The sequence below is a fragment of the Gossypium raimondii genome, chromosome 4 (assembly GCF_025698545.1).
Source record: "Gossypium raimondii isolate GPD5lz chromosome 4, ASM2569854v1, whole genome shotgun sequence".
Taxonomy (NCBI): Eukaryota; Viridiplantae; Streptophyta; class Magnoliopsida; order Malvales; family Malvaceae; genus Gossypium; species Gossypium raimondii.
The window spans coordinates 9,707,295-9,726,294 of record NC_068568.1 but is presented as its reverse complement, the minus strand read 5'-3'; the positions used below and the strand labels follow the sequence as shown (position 1 = coordinate 9,726,294).

At 32.2% G+C, this 19,000-nt stretch overlaps 3 pseudogenes; all 3 read left to right on the top strand.

Moving 5' to 3' along the window:
• The first annotated feature begins 1,288 nt into the window (after window positions 1-1,288).
• On the top strand, window positions 1,289-1,847 carry LOC128040380 (photosystem I assembly protein Ycf4-like; annotated as a pseudogene).
• An 827-nt stretch (window positions 1,848-2,674) lies between these two features.
• Window positions 2,675-3,529, top strand: LOC128040389 (chloroplast envelope membrane protein-like; annotated as a pseudogene).
• Window positions 3,530-3,761: 232 nt separating this feature from the next.
• Window positions 3,762-4,687, top strand: LOC128040388 (cytochrome f-like; annotated as a pseudogene).
• The last annotated feature ends 14,313 nt before the right edge of the window (window positions 4,688-19,000 follow it).

The window sequence follows — 19,000 nt, the reverse complement described above, 5'->3', positions numbered from 1 at the left end:
CTCCACGGTTTTTTTCCTTTGAATCAAAATTCAATCAAGTAGAGTCTTAAGTGAATTTTTTTTATTTGTAGTGAAAAGGTAGTTAGTTAGTTTATCAGAATCAAAGTCAAAGCCCGCGTAATGGGCTTTGACTTTGTGACAAAAAAGGAATTGTCGAAAAACAAATTATGTGGATAATTATGATTATCATTAACTGATATTACTAATAAGTAAATCTCTAGCAACATAAAAAGCAAATTTTTCCTTCTGTGAAATGAAATTCAAATTTGGAGAGACAAATAAAACAAATTTTATCTTTCTCAATTGCGTATGTATATATAATTTAAATAGAGAAAAAATAGAATAGAAATATAGAGTTTTGCATCTTTCTATATCTCTAAAATTCTATTTTACTAATAATCCTCGTTCTTGGATCGGATTCTAACGAATCGAATCTTTCAACAATTTGTAATAAACTCTTTCTTTATTAAATTCAAAAATTCATATGAGAAGACAAGAGCAATAGAATAATAAGAAAAGTAAGAATAAAGTAAGATAATAAAGAAAGTGGATTATCTTATCATATACACCTATTTTATTTGATTTAAAAGATGGGCAAGTCCTTTTATTTAATTCTACATTCCTTGCACTTATTAGATATCTATTAGATATATAGACTCGCTTAGATATACTTAGTATTTAGATATAATTAGTATAATATACGAACTATAATATAATCGTTATAAGATATATTTCTAACTAAACAATATAACAATAATAGGTACAAATATTAAATTGAGGTACACATTTTATGATAACTTTCAACAGTTTTCCCTCTATTTTTGTGCCTTTAGTAGGCCTACTATTTAAGGCAATTGTAATGGCTTCTTTATCTTTGTATGTTCAAAAAACTAAGATTTTTTAGATTTGATGGGGCCAAGACCAAATTTTTTCTCTTTTTTTTTTCAAGACTTAGATGTCATGGATACCTATTTAGAAGAATATTGTATAACACACGGCTTACCCGAACCGAACATAAATGCAAAAGCCCTTCTTATGCATACGTAAACATGGTATAGGGTTAAATGAATTATAGTAAATGGATCGGTACCGAACGGATGTATGAAATTAAAGTCTATATATCTAGTAGATTCGTATAGGCGATCATATAAAGGGGATGATTTTAGATTGAAGCATTTTGATGAATTCCTTCTAAAAGTTCATATCAAAATAGTCCTAGTTGATGAGAGTTACTTCAAAAACAAAAAAAAAAAAAAGTAAAGTTGAATTTTTTGGTTATTCTCTCAATTTGAATAAAATGCAACTGGATCTAGTCTGTATGAGTTGGCGATCAGAATCTATATGGATAGAATTTATAGTGGGATCTCGAAAAACAAGCAATTTCTGCTCAGCCTTTATCCTTTTTTTTTTTGGTTCATTAGGGTTTTTATTAGTTGGAACTTCTAGTTATCTTGGTAGGAATTTGATATCTTTATTTCCGTCTCAGCAAATAGTTTTTTTTTACAAGGAATCTTGATGTCTTTCTATGGGATTGCAGGCCTCTTTATTAGTTCCTATTTGTGGTGAACAATTTTTTCGATAGAAAGGAGGGAATAGTATGTATTTTTCGTTGGGTTTTTCCTGGAAAAAATCGTCGCATCTTTCTACAATTCCTTATGAAAGATATTCAGTCCATCGGAATAGAAGTTAAAGAGGGTATTTATACTCGTCATGTCCTTTATATGAAAATCAGAGGCCAGAGGGACGTTCCCTTGACTCGTACTGATCAGAATTTGACTCCGCACAAAATTGAACAAAAAGCTGCTGAATTGGTCTATTTTTTGCGTAGACCAATTGAAGTCTTTTGAATTGAATTGCAGAATAAAAGCTTTCTCGCCGAGAGGAAAAGCTCAATCCAAGAATCCTTTTTTTTCTAGAGCAGAACCAAACTGAAGTTTCTTCAAAATGCCCATTCAAACCAAAGCGGACGTATACGAAAGAGTCATAACATAAAAAAACTATTTTTTTGTCCATAAAAATAGTTTTTAATGCGTCTGTAAATGTAAAACCGCTCAACTTAGTTCAGTAACAAAATAAGCAAGAAATAAAAATATTGGATTCATCTCATATATCAAAGTATTTTGAAATAAAAGCTTTTGCTTTTTATTTGCAATATTTGGAGTTGATACGTTAGATATAGATAGATCATATCTTGTAAATTTTCTCTACTTTTCTTTTCTTAATCGTCCCTCCCTTTTATCCTTTCTTTTGTGCTCCTTAAGAACTAAAGAACTAAACAAGTGGATTTCTTTCTTATAACATAATGATAAACGTAATGATACATTTTTTTTCTTTTCTTTTTTGTCGCTCATTTTTTATCAGCATAATATTTTTCCTAATTTTTTTTCAATTATTACTAGACTCTAGACTATATATAGTTTGGATAACCAGCGAAATTTTTTGACATATTTTATTGCGATCTTAATATAGACAGGGCCCTCATTTGTCTCAAAATTTGAATAGAACAAGCTTTATTATTTGATGCGGTTCTTTCGGGCAGTTATCAAAAGAGGGCAATTGATTTGAATTTGATCAATTGAGATATCTGGAAACAATAACAATATCAATATAACAATAATATAAATATTTCATTCGAATTCAAAGTGGATTCTTATTTTCTATATTCTATATTCTTTTTAGATTCAATTAGATTCAAGGGCTAAGCACTGAATAAAAAAACAGTGAATAGATTCATGGGCCCCTACTTTATAATATAATGAAAGGCATGCTTGATAGAAAGATTAGATCACATAAAGTCAACGAATGAGGTGGGTTCATTAACAACTCACATATGAAAAAATGGAAAAAAAAAAAGCATTCACTCCCCTTCTATATCTTGCATCTATAGTATTTTTGCCCTGGTGGATCTCTCTCTCTCATTTAATAAAAGTCTGAAATCTTGGATTACTAATTGGTGGGATACTAGGCAATCCGAAAATTTTTTGAATGATTTTCAAGAAAAGAGTATTCTAGAACAATTCATAGAAGTAGAGGAACTATTCCTGTTGGACGAAATGATACAAGAATACCAGGAAACACATCTACAAAAGCTTCATATAGGAATCCAAAAAGAAACGATCTAATTGATCAAGCTGCACAATAAGGATCATATCCATACGATTTTGCGCTTCTCGACCAATCTAATCTGTTTCGTTATTCTAAGTGGTTATTCTATTTTGTGGAATGAAGAACTTCTTATTCTTAACTCTTGGGTTCAAGAATTCCTATATAATTTAAGCGACACAATAAATTTTTTTCTATTCTTTTATTAACATATTTATGTATAAGATTTCATTTTCCCCACGGTTGGGAACTAATGATTGGCTCTATATACAAAGATTTTGGATTTGCTCATAATGATGAAATTATATCTGGTCTTGTTTCTACCTTTCCAGTCATTCTAGATACAATTTTTAAATATTGGATCTTTCGTTATTTAAATCATGAATCTCCGTCACTTGTAGTTATTTATCATTCAATGAATGACTAAAAAATAATTCATGAATTCAATTATAATCGTTCTTACGTTCGAGATAAGCAAAGCATGCAAAGTCGTACTTACTTTACTCTTTCTAACCATCAGGAGAATACAATTTCTCCTCTGTTTCGGTCATTTTTTTTTCAGTTTTCAGTAAAAGCAAATAGCAGAATCGTGGCTAGGGAACTATACTAGTGACCTACCTAATTTTATTGTAGAAATTTTTGGGATCAATGATTGGAACATGCAAACTAGAAATATTTTTTCTTGGATAGAGGAGATTACTCTATCCATTTCTATATCGTTCAAGATGTATATAACAACCGAGGCTTCCACTTCAAATGCATATCCCATTTTTGAGCAGTAGGGGTATGAAAATCCACAAGAAGCAACTAGGCGTATTGTATGAGTCAATTGCCATTTAGCGAATAAACCCGTGGATATTGAGGTTCTACAAACAGTACTTCTTGATACTGTATTTGAAGCAGTTGTTAGAATTCCTTATGGGTGTTGTTCTTATTTTACCAGAGGGGTTTGAGTTAGCCCTGCCTGATCATATTTTGCCCGAGATGAAAGAAAAGAAAAGAAATCTATCTTTTCAGAACTACCGCCCCACTAAGAAAAATACTCTTGTGATAGATCCTGTTCCTGGTAAAAAATATAGTGAAATCACCTTTCCTATTCTTTCCCCAGACCCGGTCAGTATTAAGGATGTTCATTTCTTAAAATATCCCATATATGTAGGTGAAAATAGGGGAAGCGGCCAGATTTATCCCGACGGGGAAAAAAGTAACAATAATGCTACGGCAACAGGTATAGTAAGTAAAATCATACGAAAAGAAAAAAGGGGTACGAAATAACCATAACGGATGCCTTAGATGGACATCAAGTGGTTGATATTATCCCGCCAGGACCAAAACTTCTTGTTCCAAAGGGTGAATCTATCAAACTCGATCAACCATTAACAATTAATCCTAATGTAGGTGGATTTGGTCAGGGGAATGCAGAAATAGTACTTCAAGACCCACTAGGCATCCAAGGTCTTTTGTTCTTCTTGGCATCTATTATTTTTGCGCAAATCTTTTTGGTTCTTAAAAAGAAACAGTTTGAGAAGGTTCAAGTGTCCGAAATGAATTTCTAGATCTGTGGATTTATCAACATCAAATTTGTAAAAAATATAAATTCTTACTGGCAATTAGGTTAGGTATAATGAAAAAAAGGATGAAAAGTCTTTTGCTTGTTTCTATTCTTTCTCTGAGAATTGCTTTTACCGCCTTCTAGAGGTGCTCATGGTAGGCCGGCCTGAAAAAATTTCGACTGGTCCTAGGCAGGGCCCACCACTGAAATATGGGCCTAGAATTTTGCCCAGCCCACTCGAAAAAAATTCATAAGCCCGAGCCCAGCCCACCTACCTGTTTTTAAATAAATACCAAAAATTATTTTAAAAATTAAAACAAAAATTAAAAATTTATTTTAAAAATATTTTAAAATTAAAAATTAAAAAGTATTTTAAAAAAATTTAAAAATTAAAAAACTATTTTAAAAGTATTTTAAAATTAAAAAAAATAAAAAAATAAAAATATTTATTATATTCGGGCTGGGCCCGGGCCAAAAAAGTGGTGCCCGAGGCCCGGCCAATTTTTTAATCGGGCCTCGTTTTTTGTCCAAGCCCATATTTCGGGCCTATATTTTTACCCAAATCCTCACATATTTCGGGCGGGCCGGGTCGCCCGGCCCATGAGCACCTCCACCGCATTCAAAACAAAATATGTATATTGTGAAGAAGACTATTTGCCTTTACCTCATTTTTTTTCTTTTTTCAATCTAAATTGGACTAATCTTGGTTGTTAAACAAACTTATTTTGTTAAGTGGTTTTTGATGAATTCAGAGATTAAGGACTTATTTCTAAAAATAGTAAAATTTTATGGTAACATGATGAAATGATGATTTCATTGGGCTGGTATGGGTCCCTAAGAAATTCGAATAGCATATATGGAGGGTAAAAATAGTATTTTTACAAGTTTCGAGCTTAAGAACCAATTTGTGAAAAAGTTAAAATAGGAGGGTAAATTTCATAATTTTATGATAATGTGACTTATGGATTAAATTGAATGTTTGATGTTAATTGAAGTACTTAATTGAATGTAATTATCTCTTTAGGTCAAGATAAACCACAACCGGACTTAAATCGAGGAAAAGTTAAAGCTTGGGACTAGATTTCAACTCAATTATTGCAACCATAGTGGTCAAAGTAAGTTTGTATAAAGTATAATCTTATTAATGATAATTTAATAGGTTATTTGTTTTTATAATATGTTAGTATAAACCGACTTGGTTATATGAGTATATTAATGCTTTGATTAAATGACGAATAAATGATCCCATTTTAACCTTAAGAATTCTTAAGATACTAATGACATGTCATTAGGGATTTCATGTTTTGGGTGCTGGTCTTGAATGTCCTACCAGTGGCTAATGTCCTGCATTTGTTGCAAATTCTTCACAGCTCATGTGAGCAGCATCGTGTAGCTAACATTCTGACCCATAGTGTAACACCCCTAACCCGTATTCTTCTCCAGAATAAGGTTATAGAGCATTACCGGAGTTTACAAATTAATTTTTAGACATTTCATTTCATCAAGCATTCATATTTATAACCAATCAAAATCAAAACATTTATGAGCTAACATTAACCAATTTAACTTATACAAGTCATTATAACCAGAATCAAATCATCCAAAATTACCAATAGAACCAATGGATAATGTGATATATCTCCAACAAGCTTTTAACCCAATCGAGCTTACGATAATCATTTCAAAACATCTAATAATTATACCTATTACCAATAATAATTCAATTCCAATAATAAAACACACATATATATAATATTCATTACCAAATAGCATTCACTTCTATTAAAATTATACAAAATATAGTTCATACGAACTTACCGGGCTAAATTGCGAAATAGCAAAATTCGAGGACATTTTGGAAAATTTCTATTTTCTCAATTTCCAACCAATCTTAATCTAAATTAATATTTCATTCAATTTACTAATTTAAATAATAAAACAATTCATTTCATGCAATTTGGTCACTTTTTGACATTTTACAAATTTACCCTTAAAGTTTTACATTTTTCAATTTAGTCCACGAACCTAAAACATGTAAATTGGTCATTTTAATGAAAACTCATGCTATTTGAATAATCATATATTTTCCTCCTCCTTCTCTCCATTCTACATCCTTAATGTATATAACATGCTTATATGTAACATTATCTATAATTTCACCATTTATTTATATATTCATTCAAAGTTGTTCACTTGAGTCATAGTCACTAAATTATTTATATCCTGAGATAAAGAACTCCAAATTGAGATCTGTTAATTTTATCTGAAACTAGACGCACATATCTTCTTACCATAAAATTTTTAGAATTTTTGGTTTAGCCAATAAGTATAGTTTATTCTTTAAATTCACCTCTATTCTGCTATCTGACAGTCCCGACACTTCTTCACCAAAACTTAATTATATCCTTGTACAAAATTCGGATGATATCCCTATTTATTTATATTTAAAATAGACTCTTAAAGGATTTTAAACATATAAATTATAATCCATGATTATTTTTTACAATTTTTTATGATTTTCCAAAGTCAGAACAGGGGAACCTGAAATCATTCTGACATTGTCTTACAATTCCATTACTTACACCGTTTCTTTTATGAGAAACTAGACTCAGTACTATTTAATTCCTTACTTTTTTCATCCTCAAATTTCATTCCACAATTTATGGTGATTTTTCAAAGTTAACCTACTGCTGCTGTCCAAAACTATTTTAATGCAAAATGTTAATTTCTAAGTTTATAAATTCCTTCTCCCTTTCTATATAATATTTCCCATCACTTTCACTTATTTCCCTTCACTAATGTATCAAGAACATAAGACTTTATATAAGAAAACTCTACTATAACATCTTTTCCATGCTATTTCAATAATATCAAACTTAAAAATATATTGAAATCTCAAAGTTCTTACCTTGTCCTATTGATTTCAATCTTTAATTTGATTTTCTCTCTCTTCCAGCTTCAATTTCTTGAATCCAACTTGATATTCTAGCTCCCCATAGTCTCCTTGTTATCTTTCTCTCTTGGTGGATATGGAAATTCTTTTGAAATCTAGGTGAAAATGGTAAGTTTTTGGAGGAAGGACCAAATTGTAAAGAAAGCAAAACTTTTCTTCTTTCTCTCTTCTCCTCACGTTGGATGCATGGAAGATGATGGGTTGGTTCCTTTTCATCTTTCTTTCCACATATATATATTCTAAATAAATTAATAATAAAATAATAAAATATCATTTAAAAATCAAATTAAAATATTAATAAACTAATATTTAATTAATTAATTAATCTAAAATATCACCAACATCATCATTGCCTTCTAGATTTCTCTCTCTTCTAATTGACCATTTTTCCCTTTATGTTCTTTTAAAATTTCATCCTTGAGTCATCACTTAATTTGGTAAAATTATGATTTAGTCCCTCAAAATTCTTCACCTTTTTCATTTGGTCCTAATTCATCCATTTTCCTTGGTTTCTAGATTATTCTACCCTTAAAATATTTTCACTATTGGTCCTTCAACTTTTTCATATTTACACTTTAACCCCTTAAATTTTAAGTATTTACTCTTGGGCCACAAAACTTTTCTCACTCTTGGGCCACAAAACTTTTCTCACTTTTGCGATTTAATCCTTTCTTGAATTAATATGTCATAATATACTTCTCAGTGTTGACATAACTCAAAATTACCCTTTTTATCACTTTATTTCCTTATTTTACTATATCAGAAATATTATCTTACTTTCTTACTGTAGTATTTTTTTTTAGGTATTACACATAGCTCATGTGAGCAGGCTCATTTCACAGCTCATGTGAGCACTATTAAAAAGGAAAGGTTACGGTTATATGGAAAGGCACACTATGTGTGTGCATTCCCCAGTATCTTATGTAATTCTAGATGGTTCAACGGGTATGTAAAGGTTTATGACAAGGTATGTATACAACTGGATAATTATTCATAATCTTATGAAAAGTAAACTTGATGAATGCAAATGAGTTGAATGAAATTAAATGATTATGTGAAGGATGTCATGTTCATGAAGATTCATTTGAGAAATGGTTGATTTCTTATATGTAATATACATGAACTTACTAACTTGTGAACGTGGTGATGTTTATAGAATTGTATTAAACATATGAGTATGGTAATAATGCTACGCATATCTCATAAAATGAGTTTAAGACGGGTAAGTTATGTTTTAGTTTATATGAGCTTACTAAGCACTAGTTGCTTACATAGTTATTTTTCTTTCTTTCGTAGATTATCGAAAGCTCGAACGGTTGGAAGCTTGTCGGAGATCTATCACACTATCCAACAATTATTTCAATAGTTTTTGTGTTATTTTGGCCAAGGTTATAAATGGCATGTATAGGACTTGTGTAATGGTAATTGTTGAATATGCTAGTGATCATCTTGGTATGAATATGTACTTTGAATGTTAAACATATGGCTTACACGATTTTAAGACTTTTGGTCACCTTTAGGCACTTGCAACATATGGTCTTTTTGATATATTTAGTATGAAAAGTAAATGGTTTCTAATAGATGTCACTAGGTAACTAAATTGGGTATGTTTTGTTCTTGGGATGTGACATTATGGCCTTGTGTTGTTTGAAGTTGTTTTGGTTAAAATGTGGTGCCTTTGAATGGCATATTAGTTAGTTGAGATAGGTTGTTTGAATTGGTATGTTTATATGTGCTTGAATATTATTTAAGGCTATTGAATGCATGCATAATTGGAGTAGATGATTGGGTAAATTTTGGCCTTGAAATGGCTTGTTTTTAGGGTCAAATTATGGAGCACACGGCCTGGGACTTACGGGATGTCACATGGTCTTGTGACACGTACGGCCTGGCTATACAACTGTGTGTAACTTATTATTTCAATTCAGTGAGTCATACGGTCAAGCACATGGCCTACGACACGGCCGTGTGTCGCAAGTCAAAGAGTTACACGGTTTGGCACACGGCCTGCAACACAGTTGTGTGACCAAACTCAGTCAGTTACACGATTTAAAACATGGGCTAGGACACGGTTGTGTGTCCCTTTGTTAGAGCATCACTCAGTCTAGGCTATGTCAAATGGCCGTGTGACCCCTGTTTTCAAAAGGTGCTACTTTTTCCTAAATTTTTTGATTTATTTCAAATTAGTCCCAAATTATTTCTAAACTGTTTTTAGGGCCCCGAATGCCTGGTTTAAGGATCAAATATATTTGTTTGATAGGTTTGTAATAATTTTAAGAATTTTTATTAAATAAATGTATTATTTTGATTGTACAGTAATGCTCTGTAACCCTAGTCTGATGTCAGAGACGGGTTAGGGGTTTTACATTTAGTGGTATCAGAACTACAATTTAGTCAGTTCTTGCACTGAACGTATCTAGTAAAGAGCATAGAATACATGTCATTTATATAACTTGTGATAATGTGATATCTCCTGACCTAAAATTAACTATGTTTTGTATATAGATAAAAGATGTCATCTAACAGAGCCGGTTCTGTTTAATGAGCAAATAGTAATAGGCCCATTGTTGAGGGCTAGGGAAATAAGGCGAAAGAAGCCTTCTTCTATATGATGTCTGAGCAGTTCTTTAAATTTGTTAGAACGAACCCAATGGCTCAACAACCTCCACCCCCTTCTGTAACCTAACCTATTCCCTCTATTTCTTAAGGTCGAGAATAGTTACGTGTAAGCAAGCCTCCGGTTGATAAAATCTGCAAGTATGGGCAGAAAAATTTCGTGGAACAACTGAAGATGACCCTTAAAAAGAAAAATTTTGGTTAGAAAACACTGTTAGATTTTTGATGAGCCGTCTTGTTCTCCAGTTGATTGTTTAAAAGACTCAACATATCAGTGGTGGAATACATTGATTGTTGTGGTACCAAAGGATCGCGTGAATTGGGATTTATTTCAGACAGAATTCAAGAAAAAATACATCAGTCAGAGGTATCTTGATAAGAAAAGAATGAGTTTTTAGAGCTGAAGCAAGGTCATAGGTCTATAGCGCAATATGAAAAAGAATTCATGCAACTTAGCAAGTATTCTCGGGAATGTATACCAACAGAAGTTGTTATGTGCAATCAATTTGAAGATGGGTTAAACGAAGACATCAAATTATTTGTGGGGGTTCTAGGATTGAAAGAATTTACGGTAATGGTGGATCAAACAAATAAGGCTGAAGAACTTAGTAAAGCTAAAAGAAAGGCAGATTTTGAGGCTCGTGACACAGGTAAACGACCGATGGGAAAATCATTTTCATTTTCATCGAAGAAATTGAAAGAATTTCATAGTCGTACGTCAGCTTCAACCAGACTTTCAGGAAAAGATAAAGGGAAGCATCATTCAAGTTCGAGACCTCAGGTTACTTCCGTAGTGAATGTGGGGACTGTTCGTAATAATAAACCTGAATGTCAATAGTGCAATAGACAACATTTTGATGACTGTAGATTGAAAGATAGGTCATACTTTAAATTCATTTCTTATGATCATTTTCTCCGAGACTGTCCTAAAATATCTGATAGAGAGAAAATTGGAAACACAAACATATATAGACTTTTCATGCCCTTTTTAACTCAAATTCATGCAGTTTCGGAGTAATTCTTGTCGAAAAATATAATATAATTATAAAATAATTAAAATGTACTTAAATTATTAACATGTTTAATTTTAATTATTTTACAATTAATTTTCATTAATTTTGATTTATTTTCGACAAATTTGCACAAAGGGTGAAAATTGGCTCGGTAGACACTACTAGAAGCTTAAAATCGAGAAGCGATTTATGAAGCATCGAGGTGAATTAATTTCTTAGCCTAAGACAGACCAAATAATGAATATTAATACATAATATAATTAATTTTAATTTTATTCCAATTTATTTTGGGTTAAATAATTAGTATTAATTAAATTATGAAATGGGGCCCAATTGTGCCAAACCAGAAGACTAGTCCAACCGAGCAAACAGACTACCCAAAACCGTTCAACATGCTGACCCAATCACCTCAAATTAGCTGATTTATTGGCTTGCAAATCATTCCTTTAATTCTCCTTAAAATTGCATCCAAACCCCTCCACTTTCTGTGCTTTCAAAGATTAACCCTAAGCTAAATTTAGTAGGTTTGAAACATTCAAACTTCCCACATGTGTGGCCGGCCAAGGGGGTATATGGCTGCTGATTTTTTTCTATTTTTAACAGTCAATCCAACCTATAAATACCCCCTTCACCTATTCACTCAACACACCTTTCATCTCACACATCTCTCTCTCTTTCCCTCATATTTCTCTCCGTCATTTCCCCTTTTTTCATCCATTTCCCTTGCTGATTTCCCTCTTGGGAAAGAGCCCTTCAAACACCTTTGGTAGTCGCATTCAAGTGCTTATAGAAGCTTCGGTTCAACAACAACAAGCAGAGAAGGAGGAGCGGAGCAAACTAGTTAGGCTTCAGAGAAACACTAGATCTTATCTTAGTTTCTTATCCTTTAACTTTTTTTGTTGTTTTATGAACATATCTATGAATATTTGTTGTTTTTTTATTCTAAATTTAATTAACATCGCTTAAATTTAATTCATGTTAGGTTGATTGCATTTTGTCTACTTAAGTTATTAAAATCATGTTCATGTTGTTATAGGTCTTGGTAAATTGTTTGATTAAGTAAAATCATGATTATGTTATACTTGCATTATAATTGTAATTTAACTAATGAATTAATTATTAATCGTGTTCAAATTGTAATTAATTGACACAATACTTAATCGATTGCATGTTTAATCTTCTATGGTAGCTAAGGGTTAAATGTAGGAATATATTGTTACCTCACTTAATCTTTTACTTGCTCATTTAAATTGATTAATTGTTTGAATTGGCATAGTGATATGTTCAAGAGATTAGTTACTTTAGTAAGTCTGTATGTGCTATAGTAAACAAATTACCAAGTTGTTGTGAATTTATTCGTAATAACATGAACATTTTTTGGTAATATTAAGTTAAGAAATGTAATTAATCTAACACAACTATGTCATCTTGATTAAAACCATATTTTGAAATCGTGCATTGGAACTTTTATTTTTTATTTTATTTTACTTAGTTAAATTTTAGATTTTAATCACTTCCTCAAAACCAAAATATTTTTAATCACCAAAGTATTTGAATTTCATTTCATAAATAATTTTCTCAAACAGTCCCTGTGGGTACGATAACTCGACATTTATTTGTCACTTTATTACTTGTTGCGATTGTGTACACTTGCACATTTCCATCGTTCCAAAAGCTCAGAACACTCGATCGAGTAACACAACTGGGAGAGGGAGGCCACCCAGAAGAAATGGTAATGCGTGGAATAGTCAAAGTGGAAAAAACGATTCTACAGTTAGATATGACGCTCGGGCACCAGCTAGGGCATGTGTAATTTGGGCTTGTGAATAAGCTTCAGCACCTGATGTGATTACCGGTACATTCACCATATTTGATATTAATGTTAATTCTTTGATTGACCCGACGTCAACACACTCATATATATGCACAAATTTAGTGTCAAATAAGAAAATACATTTTGAGTCAATTGAATTTTTGATCAAAGTAACAAATCCTTTATGTTAGTATATGTTAGTTGATAAGGTTTGTAGAAACTGTCCTTTGATAATTCAGGATTGCAATTTTTTGGCTGATTTAATGTTATTACCATTTGATGTGATTCTTAGCATGGATTGGTTGACTCTTCATGATGTTGTCGTGAATTGTAAACGAAAGCAAATTTTATTGAAATGTCAGAATGGTGGAATAGTCAGGGTTGAATCAAATAGATGTGACTGTTCAACTAATATCATTTCAGCTATATCAACTCAGAAATATGTCAGGAAAGGTTCTAAGGTGTATCTAGCTTATATAATTGATACCAAGGCTTCAGAATAATAATTAGAATTAGTTCCAACTGTCTGTGAGTTCTTAGATGTATTTCTAAAAGAGTTACTAGGCTTACTTCCAGTCAGAAAGGTTGAATTTGCTATTGAGATAGTACAAGGAACTTCTCTGATATTGATAACTCCTAATAGAATGGCACCTGTAGATTTAATAGACAGAGGATTAACAAACAAAGGATTTCTTCTGCCTAGTTTTTCTCCCTAGGTGATCCTGTATTGTTTGTTAAGAAAAAGAACGGGTCAAAGCTGTTATGTATCGACTACAGATAGCTTAATAAAGTCATGATAAAAAAAATCCATCGTCTCGTATCAATGGTTTGGTTGATCAATTGAAAGGTGCAACAATGTTCTCAAAAATTGATATTCGTTCAGGACATTATTAGCTGAGAATTAAAGAATCTAATGTGTCAAAAACTGCTCTAAGGACCAAGTATGAACATTATGAATTTTTAGTTATGTCATTTGGTTTAACAAATGCACTTGCTGTATTTATGGACTTGATGAACAGAATATTCTGACCGTATTTAGACAGATTTGTGGTGGTATTCATTGATAATATTTTGATCTATTCCCGAGATGAAGTTGAGCATACACAGCATTTAAGATTAATATTAGAAATTTGGCGCGAGAAACAACTATTTGCTAAATTTAGCAAATGTGAGTTCTGGTTACGAGAAGTTGGATTTTTGGGACATGTTATATCGGCGGATGGTATTAGAGTGGATCTGAGTAAAATATCAGTAATTATAGACTGAAAGCCTCCGAGAAATGTTTCAGAGATCAGAAGTTTATTGGGATTAGTTGGATATTATCGGATATATGTTAAAGGGTTTTCGATGATTGCTACACCGTTGACAAAGCTTCTTCAGAAAGATGTCAAGTTTGAATGGTCTGAAAAATGTCAGCAAAGTTTTGATCAGTTGAAAGTATTGTTAACCGAAGCCCCTGTGTTGATTCATCTAGAGTCCATCAAGGAATTTGTGATTTATATCGATGCTTCACTTAATGGTTTAGGTTGCGTTTTGATGCAAGAAGGCAAAGTGGTAGCTTATGCTTTGAAACCACTCGAGAAAACATACCTGACTCATGATTTGGAACTTGCAGCTATTGTGTTTACTTTAAAAATCTGGCAACACTATTTGTACGGAGAGAAATTCCATATCTTCATGGATCACAAAAGCCTGAAGTATTTGATGTCACAAAAAGAATTAAATTTGAGACAACGTAGATGGTTGGAGTTGTTAAAAGATTACGACCTAATCATCGATTATCATCCAGGAAAAGCTAACGTTGTTGCTGATGTTTTAAGTAGAAAGTCTTTATTTTCTTTATGAGTTTTGAATAGTCATTTGATGTTGATTGATGATGGTTCAATTGCAGCAGAATTAAAAGCTAGACCGACATTTCTGCAACAGATTTTTGAAGCTCAGAAAAGTGATTCTGAGTTGATTGTTGAATAAGAAAAGATTGAAAAGACATCTGATCCAGAATTTCATGTTAATTTTGATGGTAATTTATGTTTCCATAATAGAATTTGTGTTCCTAGAAATTCTGATATCATACAGAAGATTTTGCAAGAAGCTCACAATAGTAGCTATTTGATACACCCTGGTAGTAACAAAATGTACAGTGATTTGAAACAAACGTATTGGTGGCTAGGTATGAAACGTGAAATTTCAAAATTTGTATCGAAATTTTGATTTGTCAGCAAGTCAAAGTTGAGCATCAAGTAACTTCTAGACTGTTATAGTTGGTTATGATTCCATAATGGAAATGGGAATGGGTTACAATGGATTTTGTATCAGGGTTACTCTTGTCTTTGCGAAAGAAAGATGTTATTTGGGTTATTGTTGATCGTTTGACTAAATCCGCGCATTTTATTCCAGTGCATATGGATTATTCACTTGAGAAGTTGGCAGAATTATATGTTTCTGAGATTGTTAGACTGCATGGTGTGCCAGCGTTTATTATTTCTGATAAGGATCCACGGTTTACTTCTAGATTTTGGAATACATTGCACAAAGCTTTGGGCACTCGACTACATTTTAGTATAACATTTCATCCATAGACTGATGGTCAGTCTAAGCGAGTGGTACAGATACTCGAGGACATGCTCCGATTTGCATTTTAGAGTTTAAGGGAAGCTGGGAGAATTTTCTTCTGTTGGTTGAGATTTCTTATAATAATAGCTATCAAGTGAGTATTAAAATGGCACTATATGAAGCCTTGTATGGCCAAAAATGTAGAACTCCATTATATTGGACTGAATTGAGTGAGAAACTGAAGAAAAAGTCAAAGTAATTCATGATTCTTTGAAAGTTGATTCTGATCGTCAAAAATCATATGCGGATTTCAAAAGAAAGGATATTAAATTTCAAATTGGTGACAAAGTATTCTTAAAAGTAGCCCTATGGAGAAAAGTCCTCCATTTTGGCCGAAAAAGGAAGCTTAGTCCTTGATTCATCGGGTCGTATGAGATCATCGAGAGAATTGGGCCAGTAGCTTATTGTTTGGCTTTAACATATGAGTTAGAGAAAATACACAATGTATTTCATGTGTCGATGCTATGGAGGTATCGATCTGACCCTTCACACGTGATTTCTCTTGTTGATGTTGAAATTCATTCAGATATGTCATACAGTGAAGAACTGACCATAATTTTAGCTCGGTAAGTAAAAGAATTAAGGAATTAATGTATAGCTTTAGTTAAAGTTCTCTGGCATTGTCATGGGCTCGAGGAAGCTACCTGGGAACCAGAAGAAGCTATAAAAGTGCAATACACGAACCTATTTTCTAGTAAGATTTTCAGGGACAAAAATTTCTTTAGGGGAGAGAGTTGTAACAGCTCGTTTTTAACGATGTCAGAAACAGTGGTTTCAAGACAACTGTATTACCAAAAATCTTCCGGACTTAGATGATGGAAATAAGTAAGGGTTTGGAATTAGGGATTATGTTGATGAACTAAACATACTCAAATGTGTCCCCGATCCAATTGATATAGAATCGAACATAACAGTAGATGTAGCCGCTAATGTAAAATTAGAAGTACCCACTAACATGAGCTTAAACCAATTCTAAATGAAAGTGTTGAAGAGCCACTACATTTTTTGGCCATAGCAGAGAAGGTACTAGCTATATAGATCGATGAGTTAAACTCATTCTCATCTAACAAAGGCAACAGAGCTCGAGTGGCCAAAACTTCACGCGACATAGAAGGGAGGAAGCTCGAGGCAATAATACCCAAAAAAGTGCATATCGTGTCAGTCAAAGATGTGCATGTCGGTCGGTCGAAGATAAGGCAACATTGATCGAATCAACCAAAAGGCTGGTTCATATACATCGACAGAGGAACAAACATCACATCAAAGTGTTGGAAACCAGCTAGAAGTTCTTCTATGGTGGCAACACGAATTTCCCCGATTTTTAAAAAATTTCTACTTCTTACTTTAAATTTTGTTATTTTTTATTTTATTCATTTTATTATTATTAATTTTAGTTGTGTTTTGTTTTGTTTTTTTTTCATATAAGGTGTAGATATCATGGAGTGATGGAACCATAAAAAAATTCAAAGAAATCAGAAATTGGGCTCAATGTTGCGACATCGCACCCGAATGTCGCAACATCCTAGATAGAACGTACCTTGCAACATTGAAGGCCTAAGTTCATCCGAATATTTGTAGACGTTCTATCATCCATTATCGACACTTTGCCTTTTTCTTCTTATTTCTATTTTTATTTTCTTTCATATTTATTTTTGTAGAATTTTTTTTTGGGTACTCTCCGTCCGCTTGAAGCACACATACCCCGAGATTATCTTAACAACAAGGATTCGATCTACTCACGGAAGTTTTCTTGTTTACAATTTAATTATTTTACACTAAGGGCAATGTATGTTCTAAACTGTGGGGGGAAGTACATAGGATTAATTTTTTGTGTGTTTACTTTGATTAAATTGATTATTTATTTATAAAAAAATATTATTATTTTTGTTGCATGGTGCTTGGATTATATTAATAATGTGAATAGCAGTTGAAGATAATAACGCATGTAATGGTTCTTGTCAAGCATGAATTTTTTTATTGATATAAGATAATTTGATTATTTTTTAGGGAAATTGATTAGGTCACCTAGTTAAACTACATAATAGATAGGAAGTACCTAAGTAAGAATGTTTGATGATGCCATATGAGATATAAGTCTTATAGATAGTCGCAGAGACATGAATGCTTGAATTGAGTATTATTCATTCGGTTTAATTCGAAGCATGAAAGAAATTATTTGTGGTGGGATGCTTAGGGATGACCTAAGGTATTGTTTGAATAGCCAGCCAGTTCTCAAGTGACCATACCTTGATGCTATGAATCCCTAGTCTCCTTATTTGAGCTTGATAACTCCTTTTTGATGAACCTACAAAAAAACGAAACCCAAAGAACACATATAAATTGAAAACTTGAATTCTTCCCTATCCTTGATCCTTCAATACATTACAAAATAGACATCAGGCCATAGATATTAAGGGTTTAAATAGATACGTCATGGTGGGTTAAAAAAAAGTGAAAAAGGAAGAAATAATGTGATACAGTGATTATCGATCAGGCAAAAATATGCCACAAAGAAAAATCGAGAAAAACTCAAAAGTAAAAATAAGAAGAAAAAGTACAGAACAGAAACAAAAGCACAGTGATAGAGAAGAGAGTAAAAATTCAAAATGATAAAAGAAAGTGACAAAATTAAGAAAACTCAGTCATCAGTGCACCAAAACTCGTTAAGCTGACGATAGTTGCTAGTTTTATATTGTATCTTCCTACATGGACAAATATGGTAGGTAAGAGAGGGAGACAAAAGGCAGTGAGCCTGGATGGACATTAAAGGGGAAGAGAGGGAACAATGTTATGTGTCTAACTATTTCTAGTGTTTGAATCGTTTTGAGCCATATTTTTCTTTGAACTCATACTGTCCTAAACCTCAGAATGTTAGAAGCCTAGAAGACCAATGTGACTTAAGCGTTCTCTATGCATAATCTTTCAAAATTGTTAACAATTTTACTAAATGAATGTTTTTTATTCACATGATTGTGTCTGCTACATATCTGTTTGATTTATGTTAATTGTGATATTGTTAAACTTTTGGTCATGAGAATTATTTCTAATTTGTTAGTAATGTAACTCTGTAAACTAATATTGATTTACTTTAAAAAAATTTCAAGGCATTGAACTATCAAGATTAAGTTACATGTGTGATAAGAACTATTATACCTTTAATTGTTGATAATCATGTTCTTAGTAGTAATAAAATCCAATGGACGTTTTCTTATTGCATGCTATGTGTCTAAACTTGGTTTACTTAAGGACAAGCAAAAATTTAAGTGTGGGGGAGAATCTAGGTGTGACGTTTTTATTTACATCAATCTTTACTAACTCTAGCTTGTTTAACGAAAGAA